Raw genomic sequence first — 16625 nt, forward strand, 5'->3', positions numbered from 1 at the left:
TAGGAATTTAAGATGTGATTAACAGTATTGTACCCATATTTATAAAAGTCCTTTTCTCTTAAGAGACACATACTGAAATGTTATGTCTGGAATTTGCTTCTTCCTATAACTCACAGGTACAGCTCATAAGAGAGAGGAAATATATCAAAACACGAACCAAAGTGTCTTTTATCCTAAACTTGCACGGACAAATATCACACTTATGAAAACTAAGACATAAAGTGATGTTTTTTCAATGTCTCTCATGAACAAAGATGCAAAAATCCTCATTGAAACATCAGCAAATAAAATTCAACGATGTAAGAAAAAAATTATACACCACAACCAACAGGGGTTTATATCCCAGATATATAAGGCTCGTTCAATGTTCAAACATCAGTTGACGTAATCCATCATATCAGCAGGCCACAGAAAAAACGACCACATGAACACATGCAGAAAAGGCAAAATCCACTCATGATTTTAAAAAACAACTCTCAGGAAACTAGGAGTACCAAGGAACTTGCTCAACTTGATAAAGAGCATATACAAAAATACTTACACCTAACAACATACTGAATGGTGAGAAAGTAGAAACTTTCCCTCTAAGGGCCCCTCTCACCACTCCTTTTCAACATCAAACTGGAAATTTTAGCTAATGCTAAAAAAACAAAAAAGGAAATAAAGGTATACCTATTGGGAAGAAAGAAAATTGTCTTTATTGACAGATGATATGATTGCCTATCTGAAAATCTGTAAGAATCAACACCACTCCTAGAGCTAAAAAGAGATTACAACAAGGTTACAGGATACAAAGTTAATATGCAAAAGTTAATTACCTTCCCCCCTGAAACTAATGAAAAAAATAAAAAATGTTTTAAAGTTGATTTCCATATACCAGCAATGAACAAATGGAATTTGAAATTTAAAACAATTACCATTTACATTAGCACCTCCAAAACTGAAATACTTAGGTATAAACCTAACTAAATATGTAAAAGAGCTATAAGGAAAATGACAAAAGTAGTTAAAACAAAAAAATCAAAGAACTAAATAAATGAAGAGATATCATCCATGTTCATGGATAGGAAGACAATATTGTCAAAATCTCAGTTCTTGCCAACTTGATCAAGAGATTCAATGCAACTGCAATCAAAACCCCTGCAAGCTATTTTGTGGATATTAACAAACTGATTCTAAAGTTTATATGGAGAAGCATAAGACTCAGAATAGCCAACACAGTACTGAAGGAAAAAACCTAAGAATGGCTACCCTGACTTGAAGACTTCCTATAAAGCTACAGTAATCAAGACAGTGTGATACTGGTGAAAGAACAGACAAGTAGGTCAATAGCACAGAACAGAGAGGGCAGCAATAAACCTACAGATATAGAATCACTTGATCTTTGAAATGAGCAAAAGCAATACAATCGAGAAAAGACAGTCTTTCAAAAAATGGTGCTGGAACTGGACAGTCACATGCAAAAAAATGACTCTAGACACAGACCTTACACTCTTCACAAAAACTGAAAATTGATCTCAGGTCTAAATGTAAAATGCAGAACTATAAAATTCCTAGAAAATAACATAAAAGGAAATCTAGATGATCTTGGCTATGGCAATGTCTTGTTAAATAAAACACCAAAGGCACAATCCACAAAAAAATAATTGATAAGCTGGATTTGTTAAAATTAAAAACTTCTGCTCTGTAAAAGACACTGTCTAGGAAATGTCAAGATAAGCCAAAAAAACAGGAGAAAATATTTGCAAAAGACATATCTTGATAAAGGACTGTTATCCAAAATATGCAAAGAACTCTTAAAACTCAACAATAAGAAAACAAACAACCCAATTAAAACATGGGCGAAGGACCTGAATAGACACCTCAGCAAGGAAGTTATACAGATGGCAAACAGGCATATGAAAAATGCTCAACATCCAATATAAGCAGGCAATTGCAAATTAAAACGGCAATGAGACACCAGTACACACCTACTAGAATGGCCAAAATCCAAAACATTGATACCACCAATGCCGATGAGAATGTGGAACAGGTACTCTGACTCACTCTGGCGGGAATGCAAATGGTACAGAGAGAGCTTGGCCGTTTCTTACACAACTAAACATGTTCTTACTATGAGATCCAGCAATTGTGCACCGTAGTATTTACCCAAAGGAGTTGAAAACTTATGTACAAACACAAGCCTGCACACGGATGTCTACAGCAGCTTTATTCATGATCGATCGCCAAAACTGAAAGCAACCAACCAAGACGTCCTTCAGTAGGTGAATGGATCACTTGTGGTCCATTCACACAATGAAATACTATTCGGCATTAAGAAAGAAATAAACTAAAACAATAGATAAATAAACAAACTATGACGACAAGGAGGAACCTTAAATGCGCATGATTAAGTGAAAGAAGCCAATCTGAAAAGGCTACATACTATATGATCCCAACTATAGACATTCTGGAAAAAGCAAAACAACAGACACAATAAAAAGATGGGTGGGTGCCAGGGTTGACGGGAGGGAAAAATGAACAGGTAGAGCATGGAGGATCTTTAGGGCAGTGAACTATTCTGTATGACATTACAATGGTAAGTACCTGTCATAGATTTGTCAAAACCCATACAACGTACAGCACCAAGAGTAAAAGTTAACATCACTATGGACTCTGGTAGGTAAGACATGCCATGGCAGCAGATTCACCAACTGTAACAAATGTGCCACTCTGTTGCGGGATGTTGACAGGGGAGAGGGTATGCATGTGGGGGCAGGGAGATATGAGAACTCTGTACCTTCTGCTCAATTTTGCTGTGAACCTAAGCTGCTCCCACTGGCCAAACCTGGATTGACTAGGCATCCACAAAAATAATAAGGATTTTAAAGCATGGAGTAAAACAAAAATCCATAAAAACCTATGTCTACAAATGTGTAGATAAACACACATAAAGAGAAAACTCTTCTTTACTATAGAAATCCAACTAATAAATGCAAAAAGAATAACTGAATTAGAAAAATCACCATTTGGCGATCTTCACAACAGATTCAGAAAACAGTCATCAATGGATATTAAAACTAATGGGCAAAAGCTAGAGGACAGGATATTTAAATGGTCTCCAAGTATGTTCCCTCAACAGTAACTGGCATGTTCCACAGCCCGGTGGACAGCACCTTAACCAAGCAATCCAAATGAACCACTCCAGGAATCGCATCATTTGTGCTCAGAGCACAACGTCACTGCTGTGGTCTTCTTGCCCCAAAGTGCATAATCTAACTCTAATCATGAGAAAACATCAGACATATCATATTAAGAGACCTGGTACAAAACAACTAGTCCTATATTGTTCAATAACAGCAATATCATGAAAAAGAAAGACTTTACTGTTACAATAAAGGAGCTTATTAAAAACATAACACCAGACTGCAACACATGATCTGAGATTTTCTGTTGTCATTATAAAAAACATTAATGGACAACTTCTGAATAAGATTTGCAGAATCTTACTCTTAAGACTTACATAATAGTACTGTATGATGTTAATTTCCTGATTTTGGTAATTGTACTGTGGTTATATAAGAGAAAGCCCTTGTTTTTAAGAAATACACACTAAATATTTAGGGATCAAGTGGTATCAAATCTTCAACTTACTTTCAAACAGTTCCGAAGAAAAATATATTTATGCTTACACACACACACACACACACACACACACACACACACACATCACACAACAAACCTTAAAATTTACAAATTACTTCCACATCCTTATATAGAAGCCAGATGGATCCTTTAGAAATGTAAACCAAGTCACAACATAAGGATTTGAAATCCTGTAATGGGTTCCCAATTCACTCGGAATAAAATTTAAATTCCTCAGTCTTTCGAGCAAATCTTACATAAAAGAGGATTTCACTCTGCTCCTTATACAGCAAGCTCATTTTCACCTTACTGAGTTTTGTATTAGAAATCTCCCCGCCTAGAGTGCTCTTTCCCCAAGATTTTCACACAGCCAGCTGTTGTCACTGAGATCTAGGTTTAAATGTCACCTCCTCAGGAAGATTTTCTCTGACCACTCAAGTCATTCTCCACCACGTGACCCTACTTTCAGTATCTGTACAGCACTTATCACTACCTGGTACTTTTTTTCTTATTTGCAACTTGACTGTCTCTCCACACTAGAATGTAAATACAAGTAACAGACTCTGTCCTGTTCACAGGAATATCTCCACATCTAGTATAGTTGCTTTTTCAAATGATTAACACTGAATAGGTCGTTACTAAATGTTTTAACTATAGTAGCCTTTGCAACAGCATTTTTGTAGTCTACTTTTTGAAAATCCTAAACAACCTCAGATCACATAGTAGGTTCCCTATAATTATTAATTTAATTTGCTGAATGATTTCAGTAATACGACAAGTATCCCCAACATACCCGCCCCTCCCACACACACACACAGAGCTCTTCCCTCTTCCCATCTGTAAAGATGGTCCTCAATGAAGAGGATCACTCCTTGGTTCTAATTTCCAGCTTCTTGACAATAGTAGCTCTGGGGGAAAACGAGGATCAGGGCCTGGAGAGGGAATCAGGCGCCCAGACCCAGCTGCTAGGAGTCCCTTCCCACCCTCACCGGCGCACTTCAGCCGTCTGAGGCCTCTCCTGGTCCTTAAACACCGCACGGCACTTGCACGGTCTCCATGCCTTCACTGGTAAGACTGCGTTTGCACAGGATGCTCTCTCTGCCACGCTCACCCTCCTTCAGGGACCAGCTGCTCAGGGACATGTCCCCGCCTCTGTAACACCCTTCCTGATACCCTAATCTTGTGCTAAATTAATTTAGTCACTTCTTTACCACTTCATGGTACTTAGTTTAGTGGATTATGGTTTATTTCTAACAATCAGCTGTGAGAAATTCATTTTTATGTCTGTATAAACAGCGTCTGCTTTGTGACAGTTGCTCACTAATCACTTAGTCAGTAAAAAGTAACTCAATGTTCTACTGGTATCAAAGGATAGTATTCCAAAACAAGATTAGTCAAAAATAGTTCTGCAAACTGCTATAGTTCTCTTGTTTAAAAACAAACGTTAGCTTCATTAAATATCAAAAAATAAAGTACCTATCCCAACAACAAAAGCAAAAAGGAATTTAGAAGTGGCTTGTTTAAAAATGTCCCGCCTTCTGAATTCCAATCAAAGTGTGAGTTTATTGCTGCAACTTACTGTGCAACACTGCGAGACCCTTTTCTCCATCTGTAAAATAAGGAGAATTTCTTCATATATCCAGGAAATACTATCTTGCAATAATCAATTTACACTGAGAATAATTATACCATTAAAGCTAAGTAAATTTCAGCAAATGGTGCCAGGACAACCAGACAGCCACCTGCAAAAGAGTTACGTTGGACCCTACATCATACTACATATAAAACTTAAGATTATTATTGACCTAAATATAAGAGCTAAAACTATAAAATTCTTAGAAGAAAACACAGATATGCATCTTCTTGACTCTGGATTAGATAATGGCTTCTTAAACATGACACCAAAAGCATAAGTGGCAAAAGGAAACAGATAAGTTGAACTACATCAAAATTAAAACCTTTTGCGCTTCAAAGGCCACCATGAAGAAAGTGAAAAGAAAACCCACAAAACAGGAGAAACTATTTGCAAATCATTTATCTGACTGCTATTCAGAATATATAAAGAACTCTTAAACAACTCAACAGTAAAAAGACAACCGAACTGATAGACATTTCTGTAAAAAAGATATACACATGGCTAATAATATGAAAAGATGCTCAATACCATTAGTCATTAGGAAAATGCAAATAAAAACTAGGAGATGCCACTTCACTAGAATGGTTATAACAAAAAAGAGAGACAATAACAAGTGTTGCGGGGTATAGAGAACTGGAACCCCCTCATACACTGCTAGTAGAAATGTGAAATGGTGCAACCACTTTGGAAAACAGTCTGAAGTTCCTCAAAGGTTAAACACAGAGTTACCATATGACCCAGTAATTCCACTCCTAGGTATATACCCAAGAGAAATGAAAACTTATGTCCACCAAAAACTTGTACACAAATGTTCATAGCAACATATTTAGTAAGACAAAAAGTAGAAACAACCCAAATGTCCATCAATTAACAGACACAAATGGAATATTAATTATTCAGCCATAAAAAGGAATACAGTATTGATACATGCTACAACAGGGATAATCCAGGAAAACATGTTAAATGACTGAAGCCCGACATAAGAGGTCATACATGGTATGATTTGATTTGCATGAAACGTACAGAATAGGCAAATCTATGGAGACAGAAAGTAGATTCGTGGTTGCCAGGAACTGGGGCAAAGGAAGAAATGACTGCTAATGGGTAGAAGGTCTCTTTCTGGGGTGATGAAAATGTTCGGGATCGTGGTGCTGGTCACACAACTCTGTGAATAGGCTAAAAACCAATGAAGTGTAGACTTTAAAAGGGTGAATTTTATGGTATATGAAATAAACCTCAATAAAGTTGTTATAAAACAATTAAGAAAAAAACAGAAAGACACTATGGGGGCCCAGAACACACCACCCCAAGATGTGCCTCAGTGGTACGCAGCTTACTCTGAGCCAAAGGCAATTTTAGCTTCAGGCCCCAGAGCAACACCCCCTGGCCTTATTAACTACCTAGAAGAATTGAATTAGAGGCCTTGCCCGTAAGGGATTATCAGAGATAATGTCTTTTGACCTATCGATAGGGCAGGGCAAACTTCTATTTACTAAACGTCTGCTCTTCTTATCACCCTGCAATGACCTTTTGAAGCCAAGTCACTTACCTCATCCCTAGCTCAGGATGTCTTACATGCTTTAATTCCTTTTCTATCTCTGAACCTCTTGCGCAGTTGGGGGGCTCTGACTCTCACTTATGTGAGATTCCCATATGTAGGAGAGTAAATTTGATTTGCTCTTGTCAATTTGCCTATATCCGGCCAGCCAAAAGAACCGGGAGGGGTAAAAAGGAATTTTTCCCCTTCTCCACAATGTACAACTGATTTCCAATAATGCCTTATCCATTCAAACATTTTTTATTTATGTGAATTCAATCCTCATAAAAATCTGACTTGTCAAAGGGTGAAAAACACAATTCTGCTGTGTTGGGTGAGGAGGGAGTAGGGTAGTTGCCCTCTATCTGAACTATAAAAATAAAGAAAATTACTTTTCTAATTGAAATTGAAAAAGTTCAATTTCACTAGGCACCTGAAAAATTATCAACTTTATATTCAATTTACCAGACCAACCTCCATTTTAAAATTCAAACCGACGGCTCTTGTCAAAAATTTCATCTTAACCCAACACCCTCCCAGAAAGCAAAGAATGCTAACGGATCCAGATTTCTCTAGTGCTGAGATTACTGGTATAATTCTATGAAAGTACCTTTTACAAATGTAACTGGCTTCTGTAAAAATGCCTAGTATTTCTGGAAAGCTTATTAACAGGCTAATTTTAGCTTCAATTGTGCTACAAAGGTTTCTGAAGCTTTAAAAAATGTTTTATGTAAACTACTTTCTAAAAATCAGTCTACTTCAAAGGAAAAATATTGTGATGAACTGAAGAGAACAAGTTTCCACATAGATGCATTCGAGACGGTTTACTGCTAAGAGACTTGTGTCCATAAAATGCCAGGCCTTTTACTCAGACATACACACAACACAAACATACACACCTGTTTTCCAACGACACCAGCATCCACCCGCGGACTGCATAATTACATGTGTCACCCATGGTACACAAACACACTATGGACCCAGCTGCTTTGTGTTCTCCTCCAACAGCGTTGACAGGTAGCAGTGAATCACACATTCTCCTGAGTTTCATCTGCCTCGTGATCAATGACACATGCTGCCAACATCTAAGGTTAAGGATGCAAACTGAGACCACAGATATTTCTCCTTCCTGTAATGCTAAGCATGACCTATACACTACAAATATGGAATGACCACCCACAGTGTCACCAGTGCCAAACTCAAATGGAAGTTAACTGCCCCAGACTCAAATCTGAACTATGGAACTGCAGTACTTGTTTTTATTTGAATAATAAGACTTGATCATTATCAAAATGTTGCGCATCCTCTATAGGAAGAGCTGTGCTGATAATAAAAAAAATTTTAGAGAGCCATTAATTTCAAATATTTTCTCATAAAACAAAATCCCAGAAACTCCACTACTTAGAACAGTACAAACTGCACATCCTATAAAACCTCTATAACCAGAAATACTTTGTCAGACTCCATAGATACAGGATTTAGGGTTCATAGCATTTCTCAGAGGTCTCAAAACCTGAATTGGGAAGCAGAATAAAGATATAAAGAGATAAACTGAAATCCAGGCTAGCATATGCTAAGGAAAAACCAAAAACAACAAAAGACAAAATAGTCCCACACGAGCGAGCAGTGAATGGATCCACTGGGGTTGGTTCAAGTCAAAAAGGCTTCTGAAGAGACAGGAATCAACTGGGCCCAGAGTAAAGAATATCCATGAAAACAAGCGGAAGAGGTTTCAAACAGAAAGAATGGCGTAAAAAAAGGCCAAAAAGAGGCACTTCACAGGAACAACAAACAAGTTAGTTTGGCTAAAGCTAAGGATTCACCAAGGGGAGAAGTCAGAGTTAAGTCTGAAGACTGCATCAGGGCCACATTATAGAGAAACTTGAACACCACACCAAGGAGCTTCAACTTTGCATGTAATAAGCAGTGTTCTGCACGTTTTTATGTTGTGATGTGAGGACGTGAGAGTGTTTGAATGTGCAAGATCGTATTTACCGAAGCCCAAGCAGAGCACAGATATTCCAAACGAAACGCCACATCAGTGAGAGAAAACATGTTCAAAGCCCAGGTACGAGAACTTATTATTGGGGGACGAGGGACATGAGCAGCCGTCCTCAAAAAGTAACAGTGAACCAAGTTAAACAAAAAGTTTCAGTGGTCTACTTTTGCAACTCCCATTTATTTAAAGTTTCCATTTATTATAAAAGCAATGTAAGTGTAAAGCATGTTGAACAGCTCTCACTCTATCAATCATGGGGGGCAGTTTACCTCAAATATTGTACAACTAGATTGTGAGTTCCAAACCTATATTAATCCTCAGACTTTTAAATGTGTACGCCATAACCCTTATCAGTGTACAGAGCTGGATCAAGGCCATAAGCTTAAAATCTACCGCCAGGAATGACGTCATACTAATCCAAGCCCATTTTGAGAGTAAATAAATGGGTGTCCCAATGCTCCCAGTGATAAAAGGTGTTGAAACATCAACAGAAACAGAAATCCCTGACAGTCAAATAATATCCTCCCCAAAGATTAAAGTGTGTCATTACTATCCTCTTAGTCTCCATAATAGCCCAATAAAAACAATGTTATGAAATTTTAGTACAAGGTGACTGCATATATTGTCATAAGATCCAAAAATCAGTGGGGAGCAGGGGTCTACATTTCTTTACAATTACCTCATATAATTAATAACAATAATAATAATCAGGAAGAGATCCAGCTTTATTTTTCACAGTTCAGGTGACTTTCCCAAGGCCCTTGGCATAAGCCAAGATCAAAATTCCTTATGGTTCCCCCTGGCTTATAGTTTGCACACTGAGTCATCCATGTTTGAGCCAAACAGGGGTACCCTTAAGGTCGCCCAAGTGATAAAGAAGTCAGCTAAAAAGAGATCACTCACAGAAGAACCACTCATTATAAACATATCCAAGAGCAAAAGATTTCTCTTTGATTGTGTTCCTAAAACGATAGTTTTGTTCATTAAACTTACTGATACCATCGATTTTACTTTGAGCAGACAGAGCAAAATACTGGGTAGAGGGGACGGCGTTTGACCTGATAGTCTACCAAGTTATGGAAAAGGGAAATCAACTGACTGAAATTTCAAAATTCTCAACAAGAGAGTTTCAAAACACCAGTGTATCCCGCAGCTCATGGGCCGGTTCAAACTTCCAGGCTGAGCCTCAACTGCCTGTCCCTTGTGCTTAATGCAAGTATTCATTACAGTCCTTTTGTCTGTGAAATGACCCACACACCAAGCCACAGCAGAGAAGAGAAAATAACAGGTTCTTGAACGGAACAATCATGACTGGGAGCGAGACGGGCCGTCAATCTCTGCACTAGCTGCAGCCCCTCCAGCCCACCCGTCCCCCACCCCACACACCTTTATTTTCTTAAGACAGAAATGGCAGCAACTGAGGCTACCACGGGAGGGGAGGAGAGGACTCGGCCAAGAGACCGAAATACAAGTTTGGGGACCAGCACCAACTTGTGGCGACGGACCCAAGTATTTCAGGGCCTGCTACAGAGAGGGAGCGAAAGCCCACTCACACCCCCTCCCCCGTAGGTGGCAGGAAAGGATGGGGGAGGGGGAGACCCTGGCGGAAGAGAGGTGGCAGGGCAGGCAGGGAGTCCAGCCGCGGGAGATCGATGGTCGGTAAACAAGCCGGGCGGACCCACCCTCCCACAGCCCGGGGCCTGTTCCCGCACCCGCACCGGGAAAGCCCAAGATGAACGCACGGCGGTAGCAGATCCTGCCCCCTTCCCGTCCCTGGCCTCCTCTAGCCTACGACAGCGCCCCGGGGGTCACGGGCGGGCGGCCCAGGACACCCGGGCGCCACCAGGGAGCTAGGGGCCCGGCAGGCCGCCATGGGGGCCGCCAGGGGCCTACGGCGAGGCGCCCACCCGGGCCTGATTACCTGGCGGCGGCGGCGGCTCCTCCTCCAGCTCCTGCTCCTCCTCCCAGTCCGATGCTCGGCGTCCGGCGGCAGCGGCGACTCCCCGAGCAGCCCGCGGCGACGAGCCGAGCCGGGCCCCTCTCCGCCTCCCTCCGTGCCGCCTCCGCCCTCCCCCCTCAGTCAGGACATGGTCTCCGTGGGCCGCGGACGGCTCCCGACTGCCGGAGACCGGGGCCGAGGGGCAGAGAGCAGGCGCGGAGGCGAGGGGGCCCCGAGGGGGAGGGGGAGCAGAGGAAGGGGGCGTCCTCGGGCGCTGCGGGATCCTAATGGCGGCGGCGAGGGGCTCTGGAGCCAAATAAACTCCACAGCGAGCAGCACAACGTCAAGGCCGGACCTCACCGCTCGCCGCCCTATCATTGGCCCGGAGGCCGCCAGGGGCGCAGCCAATGGGCGGCCGCTTCTTTCCCGGAGCAGTGGGCGGGCCGCGGAAAGGTGACGTCACGCCGGCGCCCAGCCCTGATTGTGAGGCGGGGGCGGTCCTGGGCTCTGGACCCTCGGCCGCCTGCGGGGGACGCTGGGAGGCGACAGGGCGGCTCTGCGTCCGCCGCCCGGAGGGCGTTCTCGCGCGGGTCCCACTCGCGTTGCCTCCTCTGCAGCAGACGCGCCCGACTGATAGGTCAACCCCCGAGTCGCGTCTCCCAGGGGGCCACGTAGTAACAGATTCTGCTTCAGCTTTTCTTACAGTTTCAATCTCTTTATCAGGCACCAGGGAAGATAAATGTTTAAGTTGATTGTGATAGTTTTTTATGTCCGGTTTTCACCTTCGAGGCGGTGTGTGTGTGTATTTATAATATGTATTACATGTATATGTACGTATATGCATGATGAAAAGCCATGGATTATATGCCAATTCTCTCAAAATAATTTTTTTAAAAAAGAAAAGCTCTTTCTTTTCTACTTCCTAGCTCTAATTTTCGGTAAACTCAACTTTCTCATGGGTGTCTTTTCTGTAAAGGGAGATGGTTACCTTTTATGTAAATTTAAGGCAGAGAATAAATTACAGCCATGGAAAAAATACTGCCGAGTTCCCAGAGCCCAAGTTATAAAGAGAATCTGTTATATGGTGATGTATTTTGTGCATTTCCTTTATTTCTGTAAATACAGTCAAAGAGTCTTAAGTCATTTAGCCATTTGTTGAAACCCCAGAAGTGTGTCAATTTTTCCAGCCGGAGAGCTTTGCCTTGCATTTTCCATACTTCAAATTTTATTTCAAGAATTTGAAAGACCATACAACAGCAACTCTTTAAAACTTCTAATCCGCTTTACAAGTTATCTATTGAAGAATTGTACTCTCATAGGGCATTTAGCAGTTGTACTGCACACCTCAACTTAAATAGAAAGAGTGTGTTACTCACTTTAACTGGACTTTTAAAACGTGGATGGAGACTTGAAGTAAAACTATTCATGGTACTATTCTGAGTCTCTTTGCATAAATATGGCACAAGAGTGCAGAGCTTCACTATGGGCACTGAAGAATAATACCTTATACTGCTTTCCCTTACCAGCAACCTCTTCCGTAATCACCAGTATATTTCATCCTCGCAGCCATTCCTGTGATAGATTTTCGATAATCCCCATCTTCCCAGAGCAATGTTATTATTTGCTCAAGGACTTCTCAATAAATTGTTTATTTTAAACTGCAACAGTTTAAACTGCAACAGTCATTTGCCTACAAAACATACACATTCTCAGACATATAATTAACACAATTGTAGATAAAATGAAACAACACGGTTATTACGTAAGAACAATGGTTCAACCAACATTTCACTTTGAAAATATTTTCAGAGCTTCTGAGTACCTCAGCTTCCCCTGCCTAAACCTCAGCTACAAAGCACCTCACCTACAAATTAACAAGAACTGTAGAATTAGGCGTTTTTGTTTAGTTTGAGTTGCAGTTTATCTTGTTAAGGGAAGGGACATTATTTGAATAAGGCTTATTAACTCTTCACTCAGTTTAACAAACCTAAAGTACCATGTGCCAAGGAACAAGAAACACACACAGATGAGTAAGATGTTCTGTGTTTGAGGAACCTGCAGCCTAGGAAGGAGGGCAAGACAAAAATAACCATAATTATAATATGAGGTAGAATGTGCTAAGTTAATTCAAATGAAAACTATCTTGTAATTGAAAGGAAGGGCAAACCCCAAAATGACTCTGTTAAAGTTGAAGACACTTGATACAGCCCAGTGGTTCTCGGCCATGGCCACACATTAGAATTACCAGAGGAGCTTTTTCAAAATACCCATATCTGGGCCCCACCCCAGCCCTGCTGAAACAATCCCCAAGGGATCCTGGGCTGGCGATGTTTGAAACACATTCCCCAGGTGACTAATATGCAGCCAAGAACTGACACAGTCCCACCCCCGAGTTTACAAATGTGGAAACGAATGCCTAGAGATTTTAAATGACTTATCAAAAGCCAGATCATCTAGGTTTGGAATTAGAAAACAAAGCTCTGGATTTCCCAAATCTTTTTTCCATTGCACCATATTTGAGTTAAAAATATGTCAACAAGTACAGCAGACAGCATTGTCAGTTAAGGAACTGCTTTGTGCTATTTAGCACAGAGATTAAATTGTCATTCTCCTGACACATGTTTCTGAGAAATATTTGAGTTCTGAGAAATATTTCACTTGGGAAAAATGTTTGTTTGTTTTTAATTTCTTTTTCTTAGAACCCTTGTACTAAATTGTAGGGACAGTATAATTTCGTTGACAATTAATTTGTTTTGGCTTTTATTTCAAGTGTTTCCCAAGCTACTTGTACAAGATATAATTCCATTTTATTTTTTTTCTGCCTTATTGCATAGGTCTTGAATGCCAAATTGTGGATCTGTACTTAATTCATTACAAATAGAGCTAAAAAAACATTACTAGGTTTTGAGCAGGAAAGTGCAAGAGATATACCTTAACCTAGAATGTCTGTGAGACAAACTAGCGTAGAATTAGAAACAGGAACAGAGAAACCCATTAAAAGAGACAAAACCTAAAACCAAACTAGCTGTGGGAAAGGAAAGGAGAGGACAGTAGTGAAATAAGGTGACAGTAGAATGTTCGGAGTTTGCCAGTGTCTGAATCTGGGGCAGAAGAAAGACTCAAAAGTCAGAGAACCCTGAATGATAGTGGGTGTGATTAACACTGGGAAAACCAAACGAGGAACTAGATAAGAGAAGATACTGACTATTGATTGGATCAGGTATGTGGCTATCCTGGGTTCAGGAGGAAATGTGCAGCAAGCAAGGGAAATGCTGGTCTGAAATTTGATAGTCTGGAACTGGAGCTAAACTTCAGGGAGTTTTACATAGAGGTTACTTACCATTGAAGCCACAGGAGCCGGAAAGAAAAAGAAAAGCTACCTAAGGAGGAGAAAACAGTTGTCAAAAAGAGAGGAGATGAAAAGGTGTTCTGGAAGCCCAGGGAGTGGTGAGCCTAAAGAACATGGTAATAGACAATGTCAGATTCTACAGCCTCAGAAACTAGAACAGAAAAAAGGTCACTGGGTTTGACAAACAAGAGACTTAGTGACCTTCTAGAGAACAGTTCTCAGTAGGATGGTGGGGAGAAAAGCCAGATCTCAAAAGCTGAAGGCCTGTGTGGGCAAGGAAGCAGTGATTACAGACTACCCGTCCAAGACATCCGGCAAGGAAAGGAGGCAGGAGATACAAGAATAGACACAGGGGGTGACAAGAATGAGGGAAAGGTATTTTTTATGGTTTTTTTGTTTGTTTGTTTTTTAAGAATGGGCATATCTGAACACTTTTGTAAACAGAAGAGAAAGTGGAGAGGGGGGAAAAAAGATTGAAATCCAAAAGGGAGGTCACCCAGCACACAGTGAATTTGTCTTGGCAAGCATGAGGGCCCTTTCTTCCTCAAAATAAGAGTGAAGAGGGGCGGCCGGATGGCTCAGTTGGTTAGAGTACAAGCTCTGAACAACACGGTTGCCGGTTCGATTCCCACAGGGGCCAGTGAGCTGTGCCCTCCACAGCTAGATTGAAGACAACAAGCTGCCACTGAGCTTCCAGAGGGGCAGTCGGATGGCTCAGTTGGTTAGAGCGCAGCGCTCGCAACAACAAGGTTGCCAGTTCAATTCCTACGTGGGATGGTGGGCTGCGCCCCCTGCAACTAAAGATTGAAAACGGCAACTGGACTTGGAGCTGAGCTGCACCCTCCACAATTAGATTGAAGGACAATGACTTGGAGCTGATGGGCCCTGGAGAAACACACTGTCCCCCAATGTTCCCCAATAAAATTTATAAAAAATTAAAAATAAGAGCAAAGGAAGACATGGAAAATAAAGCTCAGACAGATTCTGATGGGAAAGACAGGTGATGGAGTAGACATCAGATCCTTTCTCCTTTCTTAGAACATACGGTTGTAGATAGCTCAAAATATGGTTTATGCTCATCAGGACTGCGAAATTATGGTGGTCGTTAGAACTGCCACTGGCTTGCTATTTAATGTGTTATTTTTTAAGTATACTTAAAAAATATTACAGATTTGTTAACATTTTGGTAATCACATTTCAAGTTAATTAGTTTCCTTGTAATCTTAATTTTATGCACTTAAAAAAAATAATTCCAGGGGCCAGGCCAGTGGCTCAGGTGGTTGGAGCTCTGTGCTCCTAGCGCTGAGGGCTGCCCATTCAATTCCCACATGGGCCAGTGGGCTCTCAACCACAAGGTTGCCAGTTCAATTCCTCGAGTCCCACAAGGGATGGTGGGCAGCGCCCCCTGCAACTAGGATTGAACACGGCACCTTGAGCTGAGCTGCCGCTGAGTTCCCGGATGGCTCAGTTGGTTGGAGCGCGTCCTCTCAACCACAAGGTTGCCAATTCGACCTCCGCAAGGGATGGTGGGCTGTGCCCCCTGCAACTAGCAACAGCAACTGGACCTGGAGCTGAGCTGCGCCCTCCACAACTAAGACTGAAAGAACAACAACTTGAAGCTGAACAGAACCCTCCACAACTAAGATTGAAAGGACAACAACTTGGAAAAAGTTCTGGAAGTACACACTGTTCCCCAATAAAGTCCTGTTCCCCTTCCCCAATAAAATCTTAAAAAAAAAAAAAAAAAGATTCCAAGTGGGAAAAAAAAAAAAAAGGCTAAGAGACCCTAGTCTAGTTAGCGAAAAGTTGAATTTTACTCATTTCTCAGGGCAGAAAGGCAAACTTCATATAAAGTCATCAGATCACTAATGTTCCAATACAGGGCATAGAGTAGGCAAGCCCGTGGAAAGTAGAAATGGGAAGCAAAAGCTGTATTTTGCCAGTAAATATGATTAGCTGTGCAAGGAGAGAAAAGAAACAGAGGCATGAAGTAGTGGGAAAGATGAGTGATGCAGTGAAGGATAAGATGTGTCTCAATTAGGAAGCCCTGAAAAGGTGAAAAGCAGGGCTGATAACCAGCAAACTCAAATACACTTTAGGTCTGACCCCATGTGAATAGCCGCAAAGAGGATATTTTCCCAGTTTATTGTTTTTATAAACAAACCTCTTCTCATTTCTGTGCTGACAAGGTGACACTTCTGCCACCACCCCAACACACACCATACACACACACATACACATACAAACTCTCTGACATGCAAGAAAAAACATACTGATCTAGATGGAATCTAATGCATTATTACATGTGTCTCATTATACAATGCTCATGGAATTGAAAATATTCTGCCATTTTGCCAAACACTAAAATGATAAATTATCTAAATAGTTAGGAATGCCACATATTTTTTCATTCCTTCCAATCATTTTGGAGACTACATGGTCAAAAAGTATTTCAAAACATTGGAAAGTATTCATGATGTCATTCAAGTATTTCTTAAATTAATAAGTGGGACTTGCAAATGATTTCATTTTCATTTATAG

The 16625-nt window shown here is 41.0% G+C and overlaps 1 protein-coding gene across 3 annotated transcripts in view; it reads right to left on the minus strand.

Annotated features, from left to right (window-relative positions):
- The window catches only part of ZRANB1 (zinc finger RANBP2-type containing 1), a 53491-nt gene extending 42377 nt beyond the window's left edge, over positions 1-11114 (minus strand). Inside the window, exon 1 of one of the 3 annotated variants that reach the window (XM_074338826.2) lies at positions 10718-11114. The gene's annotated coding sequence lies outside the window, so the exon portion shown is untranslated. The remainder of the gene's footprint in view (positions 1-10717) is intronic. The other 2 variants (XM_019742171.3, XM_074338827.2) reach the window with 2 other exon arrangements.
- Between the last annotated feature and the right edge of the window lie 5511 nt (positions 11115-16625).

This window comes from Rhinolophus sinicus, chromosome 15 (assembly GCF_057876585.1).
Source record: "Rhinolophus sinicus isolate RSI-liver-muscle chromosome 15, RSI-T2T, whole genome shotgun sequence".
NCBI classification, from domain to species: Eukaryota; Metazoa; Chordata; class Mammalia; order Chiroptera; family Rhinolophidae; genus Rhinolophus; species Rhinolophus sinicus.